The sequence below is a fragment of the Pleurodeles waltl genome, chromosome 3_1 (genome assembly GCF_031143425.1).
Source record: "Pleurodeles waltl isolate 20211129_DDA chromosome 3_1, aPleWal1.hap1.20221129, whole genome shotgun sequence".
Lineage (NCBI taxonomy): Eukaryota > Metazoa > Chordata > Amphibia > Caudata > Salamandridae > Pleurodeles > Pleurodeles waltl.
The window spans coordinates 927,848,897-927,868,974 of NC_090440.1; the positions used below are offsets into that span (position 1 = coordinate 927,848,897).

The following is a 20,078-nucleotide window of genomic DNA, read 5'->3' on the forward strand; positions in this document are numbered from 1 at the left end:
GCAAAGTACAAGCACCAAACACTGCAATCCTTAAACCCTGACCATTCGTAGTATCCCCTCTTGCTTTCTATGCAGAAAGCAATTGTACTGCTTATAACACAGCACCTAGTCTTACAAGAAGCATGGTCTTCAAATGCTGCATGTAGTGCCCTCACTGTAAAACGGGGGGTGGCCCCCCTAGGGGGCCTCAAGTGATCCCAGGATGGGGGGGGCAGGCTCTAGTCCAAATGATTATTTGGATAATAGTGCTCTTTTTCAAGTAAAACAATTAAACATTTTTAAAAGGTAACCTAAATGCAATGTTCAAATGTCTAAACACTTTTAAACATTACCAAATTAACAGAATAGTTATGAAATGCTTCCCTCCTTAGACAAGTGCCCAAGTCTCTCCTGACCAGCAGACTGAGCCCTGTGGTGAATACTTTTTGGTATGATCCTTTTCTGCAACCATCCAGTTGGGCCTGATAGTCTATTCAATGACAATAGTCAGTTCAGTGGCATGTGCAGCTGTAGATACACATGCTTTGCATACTTTGGACGTTTAGCTGGTTCTGTAAAATTAACTGTTGCAAGGTAAAGTGGCCCTCCGTGATACTGCGAAGGGCCATTGACTCTATTTTCTTTTTGCAATTGTTTGGATGTTCTTTAGTGCTCAGGTTTCAGGCCCTTTCGGAAGGTGCTGGTATTCTGTTGTATGTATACCTTCTATCCTGGTCTGTTTTTGACAGTTTCATTCACCCACTAAATGTGCTGCTGATGAAAAGGAAACCTTTGGTTCGATGGCATCTGTCGCTGTAGATACACATGTTGTGCATAGCCCGCCATCTGGTGTTGGGTCGGAGTTGTTTTTCTTCGAAGAAGTCTTTCGAGTCACAGGACCGAGTGACTCCTCCTTTTGTCTCCATTGCGCATGGGCGTCGACTCCATCTTCGATTGTTTTCTTTCCGCCATCAGGTTCGGACGTGTTCCTGTCGCTCCGAGTTTCGGAATGGAAAGTTAGCTAACTATCGGAAGATTACGTCGGTATTGTTGCGTTCGGGATCGGCTTAGATAGAATCGAACCCGCATCGAAGTTTGAAGAGCTCCGGTGCCCTTCGGGGTAGCTTTCGATCCCCCGTCGGGGCCTGGTCGGCCCGACCGCGTGCCAAACGACACAGATGAAACGGACCCTGTTTCGTTTCTGTCCCAAATGCCACAACCAGTACCCATACTCAGACCAACATTTGGTCTGTAACCTGTGCCTGTCACCTGAGCACAGTGAAGAGACTTGCGAGGCCTGTCGTGCGTTCCGTTCCCGAAAGACACTCCGTGACCGTCGAGCCAGAAGACTTCAGATGGCGTCCACGCCGACAGCACAGAGTTCGAGGAACAAGAGGAAGAAGCCTTCTCGATCCACGAATCAGACTCCGAGGAATTCGACGATCAAAGAACTGTGAGTAAGACGTCTAAGACAATACACAAGAAAAGTGACAAGGCCCAGGGGACGCCACTGCCACCAGGCCATGGCTCAACCCATAAATTCGGTGACCGACCGTCGGCACCGAAAAAGGCCGAAACAGTGCCGAGATCGTCCGACTCCGGTCGAGACACCGGCACGCAGCCTGCTCGGGACCGAGACAGTGCTGCTGAAAAAGATCAACGCCGAGATAGCGGTGCCGAAACGGCTCGATGCCGAGACAGTGGCACCGAGGAAGATCGACGCCGAGAGGTTTCGACTCCAAAAAAGAAAGAAGTCACCTCGGAGCCAAAAAAGAGTACAGGCAGGGTTTCGGTGCCAAAACGAGCCGCAACCGACCCAGTTCACCATCTTTCTTCTTATTGCCATCTTTGTCACCCCCTGTATGAACTTTTCTGTTCACCCTTATTCTGACCCATTTGTCTGCCTTCTTTCCCAATTCTTGGGGAGAGGTCAGATCAGAGTCTACCAGGTACTGGTGCAACAAATCAGACACACAATTAAGTATATGCTCTCTCAGGATTGTGTTATACAGGCTTTCATAATCAGTAACTTTACTGCCATGTAACCACCCCTCCAAGGCCTTCACTGAATGGTCAATGAAATCAACCCAGTCTTGTGAAGACTCCTTTTTGGTCTCTCTGAACTTTATCCTGTATTGTTCAGTGGTTAAGCCATAACCATCCAGGAGTGCATTCTTAAGAACTGTAAAATTATTGGCATCACTTTCTTTCACAGTAAGGAGTCTATCCCTACCCTTTCCACTAAATGATAGCCATAGGATAGCAGCCCACTGCCTTTGAGGGACATCCTGTACCACACAGGCCCTCTCGTGCAGCAAACCACTTGTTAATGTCATCCCCCTCCTTATAAGGGGGAACTATCATATGCAGATTCCTGGAATCATGCTCTTTTGCAGGATGACTATGGGGAATACTGCTGCTGCCACCATGGGTATCTAAACCCAACTTCTGTCTTTCTTTCTCTAGTTCAAAAGACTGTCTATCCAAATCCAGCTGTTGCTTTTTAAGCTTCAGTCTGGTTTGTTCCACTCAACTTATTGAGTTCCCTCTCTAACATTCTGTCATCAGGGTTGGTGGGAGGGACATTCTTAGACACAGAAGAATGAACAGAAGGAGACCTGTCCCTTACAGAAGCCACCCTAACAGCTTGGCTAACAGAAACATCACTACCAGTATGGTGAGAATAAATGCTTTTGCTATGATGTGAGACAACACTATTTGTATGGTGAGGCTCTCCATCATTACCAACTATGCTAGACTGTCTAGTAATGGGCAGGCTAGGAAGTTTCTTTCCTGAATCTTTTCCTGGGGGAGTCCCTGGATCAGATTGGGAACCATTTGCTACTTTTTCAACAGATGTGGCCCCTAGGGCCTTATCTTGTTCTCTAAGCATGTTAAGCAATAATCCCAAAGAAGGATTCTTCCCTACACTCAAACCTCTCTCTATGCAGAGACTCCTTGCTCCTTTCCAGCTAAGGTGATCATATGCAAGTTTGGACAGATCAACATTTTGGCCTGTGCCAGACATTTTTAGAGTTAGTGATAGAAAAAGAGAAAAGTGTTTTCAGAACTTTTTAGAAAGACAGAAACTTTTTAAACTTTTAAGAACTTTTTGAAAGTTTAGAAGTACTTTTCAGCACTTAGAAAAGAGTGAAAAGAGGAAATGCAAAACTTTTTGGCAATGTGTATATACACTGAACTTGTTTTGTATTTTTCTCTTATGAGAAGTACAATGACAAGAGTGGTAAGTAGTCTCAAAGCACTTATCCCACCGCTGCACAACCAATGTAGGAGGCTGGACTGGCTTGTAGTGAGTACCAAGGGGTCCTTGCACCAGGCCCAGTTATCCCTTATTAGTGTATAGGGTGTCTAGCAGCTTAGGCTGATAGATAATGGTAGCTTAGCAGAGCAGCTTAGGCTGAACTAGGAGACGTGTGAAGCTACTACAGTACCACTTAGTGTCATATGCACAATATCATAAGAAAACACAATAGTTATACTAAAAATAAAGGTACTTTATTTTTATGACAATATGCCAAAGTATCTTAGAGTGTACCCTCAGTGAGAGGATAGGAAATATACACAAGATATATATACACAATAGCAAAAATATGCAGTATAGTCTTAGAAAACAGTGCAAACAATGTATAGTTACAATAGGATGCAATGGGGGAAACATAGGGATAGGGGCAACACAAACCATATACTCCAAGTGGAATGCGAACCACGAATGGACCCCAAACCTATGTGACCTTGTAGAGGGTCGCTGGGACTATTAGAAAATAGTGAGAGTTAGAAAAATAACCCTCCCCAAGACCCTGAAAAGTGAGTGCAAAGTGCACTAAAGTTCCCCTAAGTACAAAGAAGTAGTGTTAGAGGAATAATGCAGGAAAGACACAAACCAACAATGCAACAACTGTGGATTTCCAATCTAGGGTACCTGTGGAACAAGGGGACCAAGTCCAAAAGTCACAAGCAAGTCGGAGATGGGCAAATGCCCAGAAAATGCCAGCTGCGGGTGCAAAGAAGCTTCTACTGGACAGAAGAAGCTGAGGTTTATGCAGGAATGAAAAGGGCTAGAGACTTCCCCCTTTGGTGGACGGATCCCTCTCGCTGTGGAGAGTCGTGCAGAAGTGTTATCCCGCCGAAAGAACACCAACAAGCCTTGCTAGCTGCAAATCGTGCGGTTAGCGTTTTTGGACGCTGCTGTGGCCCTGGAGGGACCAGGAGGTCGCAAATTGGACCAGGAGAGAGAGGGGACGTCGAGCAAGACAAGGAGCCCTCTCAGCAGCAGGTAGCACCCGGAGAAGTGCCCGAAACAGGCACTACGAGGATGCGTGAAACGGTGCTCACCCGAAGTTGCACAAAGGAGTCCCACGTCACCGGAGACCAACTTAGAAAGTCGTGCAATGCAGGTTAGAGTGCCGTGGACCCAGGCTTGGCTGTGCACGAAGGACTTCTGCCGGAAGTGCACAGGGGGGCCGGAGTAGCTGCAAAAGTCGCGGTTCCCAGCAATGCAGCCCAGCAATGCAGCCCAGCGAGGTGAGGCAAGGACTTACCTCCACCAAACTTGGACTGAAGAGTCACTGGACTGTGGGGGTCACTTGGACAGAGGCTCTGGATTTGAGGGACCTCGCTCGTCGTGCTGAGGAGACCCAAGGGACCGGTAATGCAGCTTTTTGGTGCCTGCGGTTGCAGGGGGAAGATTCCGTCGACCCACGGGAGATTTCTTCGGAGCTTCTGGTGCAGAGAGGAGGCAGACTACCCCCACAGCATGCACAAGCAGGAAAACAGTCGAAGGCGGCAGGATCAGCGTTACAGAGTTGCAGTAGTCTTTGCTACTATGTTGCAGGTTTGCAGGCTTCCAGCGCGGTCAGCAGTCTATTCCTTGGCAGAAGGTGAAGAGCGATGCAGAGGAACTCGGATGAGCTCTTGCATTCGTTATCTAAAGTTTCCCCAGAGACCCTAAATAGCCAGAAAAGAGGGTTTGGCTACTTAGGAGAGAGGATAGGCTACTAACACCTGAAGGAGCCTATCAGAAGGAGTCTCTGACGTCACCTGGTGGCACTGGCCACTCAGAGTAGTCCAGTGTGCCAGCAGCACCTCTGTTTCCAAGATGGCAGAGGTCTGGAGCACACTGGAGGAGCTCTGGACACCTCCCAGGGGAGGTGCAGGTCAGGGGAGTGGTCACTCCCCTTTGTCCAGTTTCGCGCCAGAGCAGGGCTAAGGGGTCCCCTGAACCGGTGTAGACTGGCTTATGCAGAATTGGGCACATCTGTGCCCAACAAAGCATTTCCAGAGGCTGGGGGAGGCTACTCCTCCCCTGCCTTCACACCATTTTCCAAAGGGAGAGGGTGTCACACCCTCTCTCAGAGGAAGTTCTTTGTTCTGCCATCCTGGGCCAGGCCTGGCTGGACCCCAGGAGGGCAGATGCCTGTCTGAGGGGTTGGCAGCAGCTGCAGTGAAACCCCAGGAAGGGCAGTTTGGCAGTACCAGGGTCTGTGCTACAGACCACTGGGATCATGGGATTGTGCCAACTATGCCAGGATGGCATAGAGGGGGCAATTCCATGATCTTAGACATGTTACATGGCCATATTCGGAGTTACCATTGTGAAGCTACATATAGGTAGTGACCTATATGTAGTGCACGCATGTAATGGTGTCCCCGCACTCACAAAGTTCAGGGAATTGGCTCTGAACAATGTGGGGGCACCTTGGCTAGTGCCAGGGTGCCCTCACACTAAGTAACTTTGCACCTAACCTTTACCAGGTAAAGGTTAGACATATAGGTGACATAAGTTACTTAAGTGCAGTGAAAAATGGCTGTGAAATAACGTGGACGTTATTTCACTCAGGCTGCAGTGGCAGGCCTGTGTAAGAATTGTCAGAGCTCCCTATGGGTGGCAAAAGAAATGCAGCCCATAGGGATCTCCTGGAACCCCAATACCCTGGGTACCTCAGTACCATATACTAGGGAATTATAAGGGTGTTCCAGTAAGCCAATGTAAATTGGTAAAATTGGTCACTAGCCTGTTAGTGACAATTTTGAAAGAAATGAGAGAGCATAACCACTGAGGTTCTGGTTAGCAGACCTCAGTGAGACAGTTCGGCACCACACAGGGAACACATACATATAGGCCACAAACTTATGAGCACTGGGGTCCTGACTAGCAGGGTCCCAGTGACACATAACAAACATACTGAAAACATAGGGTTTTCACTATGAGCACTGGGCCCTGGCTAGCAGGATCCCAGTTAGACAGTGCAAACACCCTGACATACACTCACAAACAGGCCAAAAGTGGGGGTAACAAGGCTAGAAAGAGGCTACTTTCTCACACTATTCAGAGGAACAATCACTGTCCTCTCAGATGCGAAAGCATAGATTTGAGGAAGAGTTGCAATCCACCGAAGTGGACCATACGCAGAAACGTATTTTCATACAGGAAGGAACAGGGAAAATAAGCACCCTTCCCCCAATTAGGAGAAAAAGGAGGTAACTCCGCCACCCTCTCCTCCACCTGTAACTAACGTTTCACCAGCACAAACTCCATCACATTCCCCGGCTCACACCACCGCGAGCCAAGGTGACCAGGACCAAGACGCTTGGGACTTGTACGACGCCCCAGTGTCGGACAACAGTCCTGAGGCGTATCCCACAAAGCCCTCGCCACCAGAAGACAGCACGGCTTATTCACAAGTGGTGGCTAGAGCGGCAGAGTTCCACAACGTAAACCTCCACTCAGAACCAGTCGAGGATGACTTCTTATTCAACACCCTCTCCTCCACCCACAGCTCCTACCAAAGCTTGCCTATGCTCCCAGGAATGCTTCGGCACGCAAAGGAAATCTTCAAGGAGCCGGTCAAGAGAAGGGCAATAACACCAAGGGTGGAAAAGAAATATAAAGCACCTCCCACAGACCCTGTTTTCATCACCACACAGCTGCCACCAGATTCCGTCGTAGTAGGAGCAGCTCGCAAGAGAGCCAACTCCCACACATCTGGGGACGCACCACCCCCAGATAAAGAGAGCCGCAAGTTCGATGCAGCCGGAAAGAGAGTCGCAGTACAGGCTGCAAACCAGTGGGGCATCGCTAACTCCCAAGCACTACTTGCGCGCTATGACAGAGCCCATTGGGACGAGATGCAACACCTCATTGAGCATCTACCCAAGGAACTGCAAAAGAGGGCGAAGCAGGTGGTTGAGGAAGGACAGAACATTTCTAATAATCAGATACGCTCCTCTATGGACGCAGCGGATACAGCTGCGAGAACAATTAACACATCTGTGACTATAAGAAGGCACGCATGGCTACGAACGTCTGGTTTTAAACCAGAGATACAGCAGGCAGTGCTCAATATGCCATTCAATGAAAAACAACTGTTCGGACCAGAGGTGGACACGGCAATTGAGAAACTGAAAAAGGACACTGACACTGCTAAAGCCATGGGCGCACTCTACTCCCCGCAGAGCAGAGGCACTTACAGCACCTTCCGCAAGACAACCTTTAGAGGGGGGTTTCGGGGTCAGGCCACACAAGCCAGCACCTCACAGACAACACCGTCCAGCTACCAGGGACAGTACCAGAGGGGAGGCTTTCGGGGCCAATACAGAGGACAATTCCCTAGGAATAGGGGAAAATTTCAAAGCCCGAAAACCCCTACAACCAAGCAGTGACTCACATGTCACTCATCCCCTCCACACAACACCAGTGGGGGGAAGAATAGGTCAGTATTACCAAGCATGGGAGGAAATAACTACAGACACTTGGGTCTTAGCAATTATCCAACATGGTTATTGCATAGAATTTCTACAAATCCCTCCAAACATACCACCAAAAGCACAGAATTTATCAAAACAACATTCAGACCTTCTGGAAACAGAAGTTCAAGCATTATTGCAAAAGAACGCAATAGAACTAGTACCAGAAACACAAATAAACACAGGAGTTTATTCACTGTACTTCCTAATACCAAAAAAGGACAAAACACTGAGACCAATCCTAGACCTCAGAACACTAAACACCTACATCAAATCAGAACACTTTCACATGGTCACGCTACAAGAGGTGTTACCATTGCTAAAACAACAGGACTACATGACAACCTTAGATCTCAAAGACGCGTATTTCCACATACCAATACATCAGTCGCACAGGAAATACCTCAGGTTTGTATTCAAAGGAATACATTACCAATTCAAAGTATTTCCGTTTGGTTTAACAACCGCGCCAAGAGTCTTTACAAAATGTCTAGCAGTAGTGGCTGCACACATCAGAAGGCAGCAGATACACGTATTCCCGTATCTAGACGACTGGCTAATCAAGACCAACTCACTGACAAGGTGCTCACACCACACAAATCAGGTCATACAAAACCTCTACAAACTCGGTTTCACCATCAACTATGCAAAATCACACATTGTGCCGTGCAAAGTACAACAATACCTAGGAGCCATAATAGACACAACAAAAGGATTAGCCACTCCAAGTCCACAGAGAATTCAAAATTTCAACAAGATCATACAACGCATGTACCCAACACAGAGAATACAAGCAAAAATGATACAACTCCTAGGCATGATGTCCTCATGCATAGCCATTGTCCCGAACGCAAGACTGCACATGAGGCCCTTACAACAGTGCCTAGCATCACAATGGTCACAAGCACAGGGTCACCTTCTAGATCTGGTGTTGATAGACCGCCAAACATACCTCTCGCTTCTATGGTGGAACAGTATAAATTTAAACAAAGGGCGGCCTTTCCAAGACCCAGTGCCACAATACGTAATAACGACAGATGCTTCCATGACGGGGTGGGGAGCACACCTCGATCAACACAGCATACAAGGACAATGGGACGTACATCAAACAAAATTGCACATAAATCACCTGGAACTGCTAGCAGTTTTTCAAGCACTAAAAGTATTCCAACCAATCATAACTCACAAGTACATTCTTGTCAAAACAGACAACATGACAACAATGTATTATCTAAACAAACAGGGGGGGACACACTCACCGCAGCTGAGCCTTCTAGCACAAAAGATATGGCGCTGGGCAATTCACAACCACGTTCGCCTAATAGCACAGTTTATTCCGGGGATCCAGAATCAACTTGCAGACAATCTCTCTCGAGATCACCAACAGGTCCACGAATGGGAAATTCACCCCCAAATTCTAAACACTTACTTTAAACTTTGGGGAACACCTCAAATAGACTTATTTGCAACAAAGGAGAACGCAAAATGCCAAAACTTTGCATCCAGATACCCACACAGGCAGTCTCAAGGCAATGCCCTATGGATGAACTGGTCAGGGATATTTGCGTACGCTTTTCCCCCCTCTCCCTCTCCTTCCATATCTAGTAAACAAATTGAGTCAAAACAAACTCAAACTCATACTGATAGCACCAACATGGGCAAGGCAACCTTGGTACACAACACTGCTAGACCTATCAGTAGTACCCCACGTCAAGTTGCCCAACAGGCCAGATCTGTTAATACAACACAAACAACAGATCAGGCATCCAAACCCAGCATCGCTGAATCTAGCAATCTGGCTCCTGAAATCCTAGAATTCGGACACTTAAACCTCACACAAGAATGTATGGAAGTCATAAAGCAAGCTAGAAGACCATCCACTAGACACTGCTATGCAAGCAAATGGAAAAGGTTTGTTTGCTACTGCCATCAGAATCAAATTCAACCATTACACGCATCTCCAAAGGATGTAGTGGGCTACTTACTACACTTACAAAAATCGAACCTCGCCTTCTCTTCCATTAAAATACACCTCGCAGCAATATCTGCATACCTGCAGATTACCCATTCAACTTCACTATTTAGGATACCTGTCATTAAAGCGTTTATGGAAGGCCTCAAAAGAATTATACCACCAAGGACACCACCCGTTCCTTCATGGAACCTCAACATCGTCTTAACAAGACTCATGGGTCCACCCTTTGAACCTATGCATTCTTGCGAAATACAATTCCTAACCTGGAAAGTTGCATTTCTCATTGCCATCACATCTCTAAGAAGAGTAAGTGAAATTCAGGCGTTTACAATACAAGAACCTTTTATCCAACTACACACAAATAAGGTAGTCCTAAGGACTAATCCTAAATTTTTACCGAAGGTTATTTCACCATTCCACCTAAATCAAACGGTAGAACTACCAGTATTCTTCCCACAGCCAGATTCCGTAGCTGAGAGGGCACTACATACATTAGATGTCAAAAGAGCATTAATGTACTACATTGACAGAACAAAGAACATCAGAAAAACTAAGCAGCTATTTATTGCATTCCAAAAACCTCATGCAGGAAACCCAATATCAAAACAAGGTATAGCCAGATGGATAGTTACGTGCATCCAAATCTGCTACCTTAAAGCAAAACGACAGCTGCCCATTACACCAAGGGCACACTCAACCAGAAAGAAAGGTGCCACCATGGCCTTTCTAGGAAATATTCCAATGCACGAAATATGTAAGGCAGCCACATGGTCTACGCCTCACACGTTCACCAAGCACTACTGTGTAGACGTGCTATCCGCACAACAAGCCACAGTAGGTCAAGCCGTGTTAAGAACCTTATTTCAAACTACTTCCACTCCTACGGGCTGAGCCACCGCTTTTGGGGAGATAACTGCTTACTAGTCTATGCACAACATGTGTATCTACAGCAACAGATGCTATTGAACTGAAAATGTCACTTACCCAGTGTACATCTGTTCGTGGCATCAGTCGCTGAAGATTCACATGTGCCCACCCGCCTCCCCGGGAGCCTGTAGCAGTTCGGAAGTTAGCTTAAGATTTGTACATTTGTAAATATATTATTTAAACCTTAAATAGGTACATACTTAGTCACTCCATTGCATGGGCACTATTACTACAACACAACTCCTACCTCACCCTCTGCGGGGAAAACAATCGAAGATGGAGTCGACGCCCATGCGCAATGGAGACAAAAGGAGGAGTCACTCGGTCCTGTGACTCGAAAGACTTCTTCGAAGAAAAACAACTTGTAACACTCCGACCCAACACCAGATGGCGGGCTATGCACAACATGTGAATCTTCAGCGACTGATGCCACAAACAGATGTACACTGGGTAAGTGACATTTTCCTTTCTCATCTCCCCCCCCCCCCCCCCAGACCTCCACCCGGTGTGTAACATTTGGTAACCACCAGATCATAACAGAACTGTAACCAGGCAGTGGTTTTGGTCAGACACCACAAGATCAGGCACATCAAATACCTAAGACACCAGATATCTTGGGGCTGCAAAACACAGAGCTGCCGGAAGACCTCCCAGAGGCTTCTGTTGAGGAGGTGGTCTCCATTTCTGAAACCAGTTTAGTTAGAGGCTGAAGAGGGTTTGCAGGCACAATAAGTGAGAACCCATGCACGAAGGAAGCACTCTGCTGTCTCTGTGCGAAGAGGACAGTAGAACCCTGAATGAGCAAGTTGAGTGAGGAGTTGCCTTGGCCTAAAATTAGGAAAGGTTGGGAAAGCCGCAGGCCCTGATGGGTTGCCATTAGAAGTCTACAGATGTCTAGGAGATAACATTAAGTCCTTGTTTTTGGGATCTGTGTAACTTTTTAGAAGGGAAAAGTAAGATGCCGGTATCGTAGAAAGAAGCAAATGTTATGGTGATTCCAAATCCTTGGAAAGAAATGAGACCTTGTGATGCATATAGACCAATCTCCCTGGTAACAAAGATAACAAATCTTTGTAAAGTTTATGGCAGATTAACTGGGGTCCTAAGCAAAATTATCAGGATCAAAAAAGGCTTTATGAAGGGGAGATGGATGCAGGATTTGACACTTTGATAGGCTCAATTGATTTGGCTAGTGTGTGCCAGGATCCTTTGGCATGAGTCCTGGTGGATGCCACTAACCCTTTCAATAGCGTGAACTGGGTCTATTTGAGGAAGGCTTGTGAATTTTGTATGGGGGTGGTATTTGATAGGTATGTTGCAGGGGCTATCAAGAGCCTGAGGCAAGGATTTTGGTGTATGGGGCATATCCTTTCAAAATTAAAGGTACTAGGCTGGGGTATATCACCATTGTTTTTTAATATATACCTTGAGCCTTTTGTGTGCAAACACGGGTATCAGAGGGACTCATGTTTTGTTGTGGGGATTGGAGTAAGATTTCCCTTTATGTGGAGGATAAATATATGCATCTGATGTGGCCCAAACCATAGATGCTTTGAAAGACCAGGTGGGGGTGTTTGGGAAGATTAGTGGTTTCACTGTATGTAATGGTGTAGAATATGGAGGTAACTGAAGTCCTAGTGTAGAGGTGAAATACTTAGGGGTATTGTGGGAATTTATAGAAATACTGAATCTCGCAACAGATGAAGAAATTAGTTAGTCTTCCCCTTACTAGGATGGGTATACTTAGTAATTTTTTTTATTTTCAATGCAGTCCCTTTGAGAATCAATGGCCGAGTAAGCTTCAGTGAGAAATTGGTAGCTTCATTTGGGCCTCTAGAGCAGTACGCATTGCTTGGAGAGAAAGGAGGGTTGGCATTACTTGATGTGCAGTACTATGTATGGACTTTTTTCCTGAAGAATTCCAGGGATCTAAGGGAGAAACCTGAGGACTGAGAAGAAACAAATGTTCAAGGCTATGTTGGAATTAAATGGTGTACAACATAAGGGCTTGCTGTATAAGTTTGGTGGCCCCAAGTTTTTTTTTTTTAGTTGAAAGTAAGGATTTGGTAAAACTTTGGGGTTTGAGGAGCTTTCAAGCTGCCATATTATAGTAAGTATGCCCCAATTTGGGACTCGCCAGGTTCCCCAGATTGGACTAGAGAAGTTGGCTGTTACATTGAAGGTGGTGAATCTGCTGGTTTGGGTGACAGTTGGTCATGGATGGGAGTTTGGCATCTTATGAGACATTGAACCATGAGGTTGGGGACAGCTTATCCAGGTTTAAATACCTTCAAATCTCCAGCTGGTTGAAGTATGTGAAAAAGTAAGTTGGGGCCTCAAACAATTTAGAGGAGTTTCTATGATCTAATTCCCCTTTCAAGACTGGCGATAACAAAGTTGTACTAGTTGAGTATGGAGACAGTGGATGGATCAAAGGCAAGCTTCTAATTCTCTTATGAGGCAGTTCAACCCGCATTATTGAGTAGGAATTACCTTTTCACTATTCATAGGGCCTGCTGGACACCGCTGAAATGGTTTTAGCCTGTAAGAAATGTGGTCTTGACAGTGCGGATCTTCGTTTCTCCAGTATTGGATCTTTCGTAGATTAACATGCCTGAATTATCCCCGTCGTCTAGGTGGGAGCCTCCATAGTAACTTCAAATATATATATATATAGCAGTAAGTGTAACACTAGGCCCTAATGGCCCCAATAGGCACTGTTGTAGCCTATTCATCTTATGAAAAAAACTTGAGCTACAGTTAATCAGGCGTTGGCACCCTCTAAAACACTCCCAACAGAGGCGGTTTCCCTCAGATTTTCTACTGCACTTTGTGGGAAGGGAGTCTCCCTGAGCCCTGCTCAGTCTATTCTGATTGGAATATTTTCTCGGAGAACCCAGCTTTCCAGTGGACAGGCTGTCCCAGCAAACTTAATGATTTTTCAAAGATTGGCTGCTGTGGGAGGAAAAGGCTTCATATTGACACCCCCCCCCCCCACAAGAAATGCATCTACTGCCTACATCCATACCATAAGGTGAGGGACTGTAAGATTTGTCGTACCTTCCCTCAAAAAAAACCCTGAAAGACCGAAAGGGTCTTACAAAAGCAGAAGGCCATGGAGAATCCTGATGAGTGAAGCCTCGTCACACACTACTCTCGCCCTAAAGGCCTAGAGGTGAGGGAAAAACTGCCTGCAGAGCCTCCAAGAAAGGTAGCTAAAAAAATTTGAATACCTCTTTGGAGAAGCTAAAACGCCAAGAGGGTGCTGCCGCCGTATCAGATACCCACTTAACCTCAAAGGCTCACTCAGAGCCTGCGACACCTTTGGGGGAGTGTGGCACCCCCAAAAAATTGCCTCGGTCTCTATCACCGGGGAAAGAGCCAGGGAGATTATTCTCAGATTCTGCCGAAAAGGGCCAGTCGAAAAATACTGTCTATGGCAACTGAGACGTAGACGTTTACCATGGCGGTGTCCCTGATGATTACATTGTTGCCACTTTCATCGGCGACTATCATTATGGCAAAGATGTGCAGGAAGATGTCGATGAGACAGGTTGGAAGCCTCATTGCATCCATAGACGGTGGCACTCCTGTCAATACACCTGTTGACTAGGGTGAAGGGAGAACCGCCAACGAGGAAGTCTGCTGATGAGGACACTGTCGACAAGAGAAACAGCTGTTTTGTCAGCGAACATAGGGAAGCACCATTTTCAGGTGATCTCACGACTTGGGCTTCAGTCAACAAGATTCCTTCCTCTTTTTCATTACGGTGGGAGAGAAGGCATTGCCAATCCTCCCAAAGCAAAGTGTTGCCGTACCCTCCTCAGCATCTATTGGATGATGTCTGTTCTCAAGATGATGGCATGTTTGGTGCAGCCAGTAGTCTGTCACAGCTTCATGTCAAATGCCAAGACCTGGATGACGAGAATGATGGACAAGATCAGGACACTTGTTCGTCAGCCAGAGTCCAACCGGATCCGTCATACTCCACGTTTAAGACACAGGCTTCTATTCCTATATGTAGATCTTTAGTGTCAGATCTCCAAGGTTTGTTGCAGGATAACTATAGAAGATTTCTGCCATCACTACCGGCGACTCTGTCCAGGCCATACAATCCTCAAATGGATCTGCACACCCCAGTCCCTAGTCATCCAGGCACACCGCACAGGAACATCCTGTTAGAAATGGGGTTTTTGGTTGGAAGTCAGGTTACCCTCTGTCCAAGCAAAAGCCCTCACTCTAGTCAGGGTAAGTCACACACAATCCAAGATTATCCTGTGCCCCACCCTCTGGTAGCTTGACACGAGCAGTCAGGCTTAACTTAGAAGGCAATGTGTAAAGTATTTGTGCAATAAATCATACAATACCACCATATAGCACCACAAAAATACACCACAGTGTTTAGAAAAATATATAATATTTATCTGGATAATTGTAGGTCAAAAAAGAATAGTTTGCAATGGGAAATTGTAGGGATATCACTGAAAAGTGATATACAGTGTCAAGTCTTTAGAATATAAACAAAGTCTCTTTCAAGCACAAGAACCTGGTTTGGAGTGGAAAAATCTCCTCAGAGGGCCACAAAAGAAGGTGCGTGGAAAAAGGGTGTGTGCGTCGATTTCTCCCCACCACACACGGACTTGCGTCGGTATTTTCCACGTGGGGAAGTCGTGCGTCGTTTTCCGGCACACGGACAGTCTCTTTTCGTGGATCGCGGGGATTACCAGATGTCCCGGGTCTGTGCGTGGATTTTCCTGCTTGTTTTCCGGCTGCGCGTCGTTCTGCGGGGCTGCGCGTCGAAATTACGATATCACAGCAGGCGTCGCGTCGATTTCTCCTCAAGATGTCGGGCGGCCTTGTCCTTGCGAAGCCGTGCGTCGGATTTTCGGTCGTCCCAAGAGCGTCGCGTCGATCAGCGCCGGTGTGCAGCATTTTTCTCACCGCGGAACAAGCTGTGCGTCGAAATTTTCGGCGCACGGAGCGTCCAAGTGAAAGAGAGAAGACTTTTTGGTCCTGAGACTTCAGGGAACAGGAGGCAAGCTCTATCCAAGCCCTTGGAGAGCACTTTCACAGCCAGACAAGAGTTCAGCAAGGCAGCAGTCCTTTGTAGAAAGCAGACAGGTGAGTCCTTTGAGCAGCCAGGCAGTTCTTCTTGGCAGGATGTAGTTTCTGGTTCAGGTTTCTTCTCCAGCAAGTCTCTGATGAGGTAGGGCAGAGGCACTGTTTTATACCCAAATGTGCCTTTGAAGTGGGGGAGACTTCAAAGAGTGGCTAAGAAGTGCACCAGGTCCCCTTTCAGTTCAATCCTGTCTGCCAGGGTCCCAGTAGGGGGTGTGGCAGTCCTTTGTGTGAGAGCAGGCCCTCCACCCTCCCAGCCCAGGAAGTCGCATTCAAAATGCAGATGTATCCAAGTGAGGCTGAGTACCCTGTGTTTGGGGTGTGTCTGAGTGAATGCACAAGGAGCTGTCAACCAAGCCCAGCCAGACGTGGATTGTAAGGCACAGAAGGATTTAAGTGCAAAGAAATGCTCACTTTCTAAAAGTGGCATTTCTAGAATAGTAATATCAAATCCGACTTCACCAGTCAGCAGGATTTTGTATTACCATTCTGGCCATACTAAATATGACCTTCCTGCTCCTTTCAGATCAGCAGCTGCCACTTCAACAGTGTATGAGGGCAGCCCCAATGTTAGCCTATGAAGGGAGCAGGCCTCACAGTAGTGTAAAAATGAATTTAGGAGTTTTACACTACCAGGACATATAACTACACAGGTACATGTCCTGCCTTTTACCTACACGGCACCCTGCTCTAGGGGTTACCTAGGGCACACATTAAGGGTGACTTATATGTAGAAAAAGGGGAGTTCTAGAGTTGGCAGTAAAACTGCACACACAGGCCTTGCAATGGCAGGCCTGAGACAAGGAAAAGGGGCTACTTAAGTGGGTGGCACAACCAGTGCTGCTGGCCCACTAGTAGCATTTAATTTACCAGCCCTATGCACATAAAGTGCACCTTACTAGGGACTTATAAGTAAATTAATAGTCCAATCAGGTATGATTCAAGGTTACCATGTTTTAAGGGAGAGAGCATATGCACTTTAGCACTGGTTAGCAGTGGTAAAGTGTGCAGAGTCTAAAAACCAGCAAAAACAGTGTCCAAAAAGTGGAGGGAGGCAGGCAAAAAGTTAGGGGTGACTACCCTAAGGCTGTCAGGTCTAACACATCCTATTTGTTCAACCACCACCGCAGGATGTTCATCACTCCACAGACTGAGAGAAGAGGGTGAGATACCAGAAACAACTAGTGAGTGGGATGAATACCTCATCCCTACACAGTCACCCCCACCAGCAGGACCGGTGGAGTCACCCCCGGAGAACATAGGGGGCTTCCATAATTTGATGGGAAGAGTGGCCAAAAGATTAGAGCTACCCATTCTTTCCTGGGAAACGGATTGTTTCCGATATGACTTTAAGGAGCCATCAAAGAAGTTGGCTAGGGCTATTCCTATAGTGGACTTTCTAAGGCAAAAAGCATTTAAGACGATGAAATATCCAGCTACAATACCTTCCCAGATGCCGCGGCTGGAGAAGAAATATAAAGCCCCGGAAGATACTCCAGCCTGCTTAGTAACCCCACCGAAGCCGGATTCTGTCACATCTCAAGTGGCGCACTGCTGCTCAAAGAATCCTTAAACGCCGATAACCTCACCGCTAGACAGAGAAGGGCAGTGTTTGGACAACATCGGAAAAAATATTATCCTCGGTGGCAACGATTACAGTAAAGGCTGCTAACTTGTTGGCCATCCTGTGCAGGTATGACCGCCAAATGTGGGCAGACGTCCTCTAATATAGACCATTTGCCTGGGGATACCGAATTGGAAGCAAAGAAAGTGCTACTGGAGGGAGAGCGGATCGCAGCCGAAGTCATTGTGCGATTTTTCACGGACAGGTTTCAGGCAACTAGCAAGGGCAGCGGTCTTGAAGAGACCGGGGCGGCTAAAGTCTACTTCCTTTTGCCTGCAAGTTCCGAGTAGAATTCTGGACATGGTTTATGATGGGGAAAGCCTCTTCAGGAAGCATGTGGATGACATGCTACAGTCCAAAAAGGCCGATACAGATACAGTGAAATCCCATGGTACGCTGCAGTACAAAAAACAGCCATTTCGAGGTGCGAGAGGAAGGGTAAGTTTACTCCTTTCCTGGTGGTTTCCAGCAGTATAGACCACAGTACCAGTCATCTCCAGCAGGAACCGGATATCGGTTGCCACCTACAGCTGCTTATAGACACCCCGCAAAGGGTAGATCCGTTGCCCGTGGCAGAGGTACGGGTAGAAAGCAATGACTGGGCATCCATACCAGCTACCAACACGACCCAGGTGTCGAAGATTGGGGGTCGCATCACTTCCTTCAGTGGCCAAGCATAACATCAGAAGTGGGTGCTAGATATAGTAGCCAAGGGGCATACTCTGGAATTCATACAGAAACTGCCAAATACCCCTCCGTTACGACCACCACTTCCACAATTGAAACACCTCCTCAAAGAAGTGTGTGATGTTGCACAAAGGGATTTTTTTCTAGTAAAGAAGCCTTCAGGGGATTGGCGCCCCATTCTAGACTTACGATCCTTAAACGAGTTCTTGAAGAAGCAGTTGTTTCGTATGGTGACGCTACAAGACATCCTATGCCTTGTGAACACAGACGATCACATGGCATCTCTAGACCTCCAGGATGCGTACTTCCACGTCCCAATACATCGGAACAATCGGAAATTTCTTAGGTTCAGGGTAGCTGGTATGCATCTGCAGTTTCGTGTCCTCCATTCGGATTAAAGTCGGCCCCCAGAATTTTCACAAAGGTGTTAGCTCCAGTAGCAGCTCACCTATGCCAGTTGGGTATGCAAGTTTTTCCTTATCTGGACGACTGGCTCATCAAGGCATCCTCAAGCGCTCCGGTGATAGACCTTGCAACCGCTTGCCTCCGGTTGTTTGAGGATCTCGGTCTTACCATCAATTATTGGAAGTCACACGTTTATCCCACGCAGAAACTGAATTTCTTGGGGGCAATTCTGAATACTATCCAAAGCATTCCCATCTCTTGAGAGAAAACAAAAGCTATCGTCAAGTTTGTTTCAGTTTGAGCTTAAAAATCATTAATCGGAATGATCTCGTCATGCATTCCGCTGATCCCAAATTGCCTGCTACTTATGCGGCCTCTACAGGAGCAACTGGACACTCAGTGGCTTCAGGTGCAGGGTTCGTTCGAGGATCAAATTCCCATCACACCAGGAATGCGAGCTGCCATGTCTTGGTGGGCGAAGCCGCCCAACTTGTCCAGGGGCCTTACCTTTCTTCCACAAGTACCTCAATACATAGTAACAACAGATGCGTCCCTTGAGGGATGGGATGCCCACCTTCAGGATCTGCGTATAAGTAGCTCCTGGACTCAAAAGGACAAACAGCTCCAAGTAAACCAGCTGGAGCTCAAAGCAATAGATCTGGCGCTAAAGGCTTTTATTTATTTTTTTAACCACGAATTCAAGACTGATATTCTTATCTGGATGGACAATACCATGAGCATGTTTTACCTAAACAAACAGAGCGGCACAAGGTCCTTACAGCTTTACAAGCACAGAACATTTGGAAATGGGCCATAGGAAACAACATTTCTCTGAAGGCAGAACGCTTGCTAGGGCAAACCAATGTCCTAGCAGATACTTTGAGCAGGACGGTCATACCGTATCACAAGTGGGAACTCGACCAAAAAGTTCTCGACCAAATCTTCCGGATGTGGGGCAGATCAAATCTCTATCTGTTTGCCACATACGAGAACAGGAAATGCCCATATTACACAAGCTGGCATCCCCAAAAAGGGTTGTGGGGAAATGCGTTTTCGATTAAATGGTCAGGGGTCTATGCCTACGCTTTTCCCCCCGATTCCACTCATCCCCAGAGTGATAAACAAGATGAAGACAGAAGGATGTTGCCTCCTGCTAGTGGCACGCAGGTGGCCCAGGCAGGTATTCACAGAACCCCTCATATCTTCGGAACAGCCACTTGTTCCAATCAGACAGACACCAACCCTTTTGACCATGCACCAGGGCCAAGTCAGGCATCCAGATCCGTCATCTCTTCATTTGTCTGCCTGGCTCCTGAATTCAATGAATACTCCACCATGAGCATCCCATCAGAATGTAGGGCTATACCAGCCAAAGCCAGAGCTGACACCACCAATAAGACTTATAAACTTAAATGGAAGCTTTTTTGGTTGTGGTGTGCTGCGGAAGGAATCCATCCTCTCTCCTCACTCCCGGAACAATTACTTCCTTATTTGTTACACTTGGCAAAATCTGGGCTTTCGTATTCCTCCATTCGAGTACATGTAGCAGCAATTTCAAGATACACTTCCTCGTTCTATTCTACTAGGATTGTGAAGCAA

General features: G+C 46.8%; 1 long non-coding RNA gene across 2 annotated transcripts in view; it reads right to left on the minus strand.

Moving 5' to 3' along the window:
• LOC138284780 (uncharacterized) overlaps positions 1-20,078 on the minus strand; it is a 227,944-nt gene that overhangs the window by 43,847 nt on the left and 164,019 nt on the right. The window lies entirely within an intron of this gene.